This window comes from Grammomys surdaster, unplaced genomic scaffold (assembly GCF_004785775.1).
Source record: "Grammomys surdaster isolate TR1022 unplaced genomic scaffold, NIH_TR_1.0 316923, whole genome shotgun sequence".
Lineage (NCBI taxonomy): Eukaryota > Metazoa > Chordata > Mammalia > Rodentia > Muridae > Grammomys > Grammomys surdaster.
Genome location: NW_021626686.1, coordinates 6,405 through 11,417, shown reverse-complemented (window position 1 = coordinate 11,417; position 5,013 = coordinate 6,405). Strand labels below are relative to the sequence as shown.

The 5,013-nt window shown below is 41.6% G+C and overlaps 1 pseudogene; it reads left to right on the top strand.

The window, feature by feature from the left end:
• The first annotated feature begins 1,389 nt into the window (after window positions 1-1,389).
• On the top strand, window positions 1,390-2,555 carry LOC114616333 (annotated as a pseudogene).
• Window positions 2,556-5,013: the final 2,458 nt, after the last annotated feature.

The window sequence follows — 5,013 nt, the reverse complement described above, 5'->3', positions numbered from 1 at the left end:
GATGTCAAAAGTATCCCCTCTCCAGGAATAAGACATCGGGACAGGTATGGCCCTCATGCCTCACTGGACAACAACAGGGGGACTGGAGCCATTACAAGGTCCCTTCAAATACTGGAGGTCAGGCCTCTATCCCCGCCTTCGCAAGTTTAGAATTGCCACAGCCCTTCTATACTTAGAGAAGGGAGGAGATGTCAGGGGCAGCCCTGCTTACACACTGTAGGCCTAAAATCAGCCATAGGCCTAAAATCAGCAATAGGCCTGTCATACGTGTATACTAACACCAAGTCTTGGGTCTCAGTGGAAAAACATTGAAACAGATGGCTATAAGCTAATGTCAACAGGCAGCTTTTGTGGAAATTTACAAGCCTGAGTAGTCATTGACCTTGTAAATAGATAGCCTTGGCAGATAATACCAACTTAGATAAGGACAAGTGAATCATAGGCAGCGTCACAGTGACTTGTCCCCTGAACCTTCACCCAGCCGATACCCGGTACTGAAGATATCTGTATTCCCCCTGAACACCTACACTCCATTGTCATTCCCTTCCCCACATCCTGCCTTTCTGTGTTTATAACCCCTGTGTGAATGAATTACAATTTGTGAAAAAAAATATTAAAAAAAAAACAGAAAAAAAAAGAAAAACACATGCTGTCCCTTTAAGATTAGGAGGTAGGAAAATTAGATTCTTAGCCAAGCCAGCTGCTTGGTTTCTCCACTAGCCATGCAGGTTTGGGACTAGGATAAAATCTGTGCTAAACTGGCATGCACAATTCTGGGGTTTGTGCCTTAAAACAACACAGCTGCAACCCAAGCCAACTCAGGGACTCTCGAAAGCAGGCTAGGGATTTAGCTTGAGGCATTCTCAAAAGACTTCTAAACTGTGGTGGAGAGCTTAAGGCATGAATGTTCGAAGCTCCTGCTGGGATAAGGCCTGCTATGCAGAGAGTAAACCTAAATAGGAATAGAAAAGTATGGGAATTTAAAAATTAATTCATTATAAATGCCTGGATTCTTTTAACTTGGTCACCATGGTAATTATAGAATCAGTACCTGACATTGATCCATAAATTAGTCTGGGAACAGTCTCATAGAGTAAATAGAAGGGAATTTAATTTAAGTTCAATATATAGGAAAGGAAATTAATTCAAATTACATAAAGAGAAATGGGATATAATTATGTATCCACAGCAATATTAATATCCATAAAAAGGAAGAATAAATAGAAATTGCTTTGGGGTGTGGTAGCTGTTCTGAATATCTACATTTGTTGTTATTGTTGTTATTATTGTTCTTGATTTCTGAAAGACTCAGAATGTTTTCATGAGAAAGATCTGTGCTGTTTGTTTGTCTGAGATTGGGTCTCTGTGAGCTTGGATTCTGAACTGTGGAAAGCACTGAAACGAGCAGATGAGTGAACTTGACCAGCTGCAGCAGGAGGCCGAGCAACTGAAGAACCAAATTAGAGATGCTCGTAAAGCATGTGCAGATGGGACTCTTTCTCAGATCACAAACAACGTTGATCCAGTGGGAAGAATCCAAATGAGAACCAGGAGAACACTGAGGGGGCATCTGGAAAGATTCATGCCATGCACTGGGGCACAGACTCAAGGCTCCTTGTCAGCGCCTCTCAGGATGGGAAACTCATCATCTGGGACAGCTATACCACAAACAAGGTTCATGCCATCCCTCTTTGTTCCTCTTGGGTCATGACCTGTGCATATGCTCCTTCTGGGAATTATGTGGCCTGTGGTGGCCTGGATAACATCTGCTCCATTTACAATCTGAAAACTCATGAAGGGAATGTGCGTGTGAGCCATGAGCTGGCAGGACACACAGGTTATCTGTCCTGCTGCCGGTTCCTGGATGACAATCAGATAGTTACCAGTTCTGGAGACACCACATGTGCCCTGTGGGACATCGAGACCGGCCAGCAGACAACCACGTTTACTGGACACATTGGAGATGTCATGAGCCTGTCTCTTGCTCCTGACACCAGACTGTTTGTCTCTGGTGCTTGTGATGCTTCAGCCAAGCTCTGGGATGTCCAAGAAGGGATGTGCCGGCAGACCTTTACAGGACACGAGTCTGACATCAAAGCCATATGTTTCTTTCCCAATGGCAATTCCTTTGCCACTGGCTCAGATGATGCTACATGCAGGCTGTTTGACCTCCGTGCAGACCAGGAGCTCATGACCTACTCCCATGACAACATTATCTGTGGTATCACATCTGTTTCCTTCTCCAAGAGTGGCCACCTCCTCCTCGCTGGGTATGATGACTTCAACTGTAATGTCTGGGATGCACTCAGAGCTGACAGAGCAAGTGTCTTAGCAGACACGACAACCGAGTCAGCTGCTTGGGGGCGACTGATGATGGCATGGCTATGGCAACAGGGTCCTGGGACAGCTTCCTCAAGATCTGGAATTAAGACCAGTAGCAGATGGATGGATGCCATGTCGACTGGAAGACCATTCCAAACTTGAAGCGTTACAGTGATAGCATATCCTATCCAACGATACTAACGTGGACACCCACACCTCCGCTCAGAACTTCAAAAGGGCAAGCTCTTTTTTCCTTCACTTATCGCTGAAACCAAGAGCACAACTCCCATTAAGAGAAGGATCTCCATGCTGTAAACTAAAACAAATTGTGCATTTTTTCTGGGGCCATTGTCTTTGTTTTGTTTTGTTTTGTTTTGTTTTGTTTTGTTTTGTTGTTGATGATGATGATGTTGTTTTGGTTTTGTTTTGTCTTGGTCAAATTTTAAAAGGAAATACAACAATAAAAATGTTAACCAGAAAAAAAAATTGCTTTGGTTGTTTTGAGGATAGAAGAGAGAAATAATGGCAATTGCTTTAAATGTTTTTAAGTATACATGGGAGAATAAAGGAATCCAGGCATTTGATCTGAAATGTAGAAAGCAAAGGCATGGAGATGGAGAGAAACGCTATCTCAACAAATAATAATAATCATTTTAAATTGTTTTGAATTGTTTTAGTTATCAAAATGAAGGTGGTTACAAGTATTCTGGAATTAAGGACATTATCAGTCCTCTAGGATAGAGGTCAGAGTAGAGCAGGCCTAAAGAATGAAAAGGATGCTGAATTGAATCAATTGATTTTGTGTTATTGGACCAAGGGCATGCTGTTTTGGGAGAGAGTCTCTGTATCTATGGTAATAGGAAAGGAGAAAAGGCTTTGGGCCCCTCCCAAAGCACAATCTATACAAATATCTTTATAGAACTAAAATTTTGGTTATAAGATTTATATATTAAAAAATTAAACACCAAATGCAGCTGTGACAAGACTCACCCTTGAAGAAGCTGAAATGACTTGTTGTTCCAGTTCCCCAGTTTGTCTTGTCTCACCTGGAACTGTTTCCAGAACAGTTTTAGGAGTGGCTGCTGATTCTCAATTACCTTGCTTCAATTGAGCCTTTCAGATGATTCCAGTCAGGACTTCAGTTAAGCTCTGAATTTTCTAAGCATACAGAGACTAGGTAATAAATGCTAAAGCTACATTTCTTAACTTGAACCATTTTTTTTCAAATTTCCTGCCCCCACTTTACCCCTTAAAAAAGAAAAAAAAAAAAAAAGGATTCTTTGCCCCAATTCAACAGGAAGAACGTGTGGAGAGTACTAATCCTGATCCCTTGGGTTTGGGTGTCTGCTTATGGTTATTTCATAAATTATAGATATGCTGTCATTTCAACAGATAATTTGAAAATGGTCATAATTTTGGAAGGAGAGGAATATAAGTAGAAAGCTTAGGCTCAGGAATTTCTCTTTCCTCATCTCTATCTTTTCTTTCTTAGGTAACAGGAAGGGTGTTGAAAAGAAAAAGGGGGGTAGAGAAATATTATAAGAAATTAGATATATAGGTATGAATTATAAATTTACTCTTAAAGCATTTTATAGCCACAATCTTACATTGGTGGAAATCTTTGTATTTTGTTGCAGAATTGAAATTATATTTCCTGCCGGCAGTGATGACACATGCCTTTAATCCCAACACTGGGGAGACAGAGGCAGGTGGATTTCTGAGTTCGAGGCCAGCCTGGTCTACGGAGTGTGTTCCAGGACAGCCAGGGCTACACAGAGAAACCCTATCTCAAAAAACCAAGAAAAAAAAGGAAAAGAAATTATATGTTTCCTAAAATTTGTATAGAATTTATACATTGACACAGACAGGTTTAAGGTTTTCATTGGTGTAAATCTTTGTATATTAATAAAAAAATTCAATTTTAAAGATTTATTCTTTAAACTTTCTTTTTTACATTCCAGACTTTATCCCATGCCAATCTACTTTCTGGCTGTTCCACATCCCATATCTCCTCCCTGAGTCTTCAAGAGGATGTGCTCACCCCACAACTCCACCCCTTCAAACCTCCGCAGTCCCTGGGTCCTCAAGTTTCTTGAAGGTTAGGTGCATCTTTCTTTACTGAGTCCAGACTCTGTAGTCCTCTGCTGTATAAGTATTGCTGGTGTTTGCTGCCTGGTTGATGGCTCAGTGTCTGAGACATCTTGTGGATCCATGTTAGTTGAGACTGCTGGTCTTCCTACAGGTCTCCACCCTCTTCAGCTTTTTCCTAATTCAACCACAGATGTCACTAGCTTCTGTTCATTTATTGGGTGTAAATATTGCCATCTGAATCTTTTAGCTGCTTGTTGGGCCTCTCAGAGGGCAGTCATAATAGGCCCCTGTTTGTAAGCACACCATAGCATGAAGGATAGTATCAGGCCTTGGGGCCTCCCTTCAACTGGATCCCAATTTGGGCCTGTCACTGTACCTCCTTTTCTTCAGGCTCTTCTCCCCCATGTTTGTGCCTGCAGTTCTTTCAGACAGGAACAATTCTGAAACTTTTGACTGTGGGATGGCAACCCCATTTCTCCACTTGATGATCTACACTACAAGTTTCCTTTCCCCTCTGTAGAGCGCTTCATCTAAGGTCCCTCCCCTTCAGCCCTGAGAATCTCTCAGTTGTGAAAAAACAAAAATGAGTTTGAATTTCAT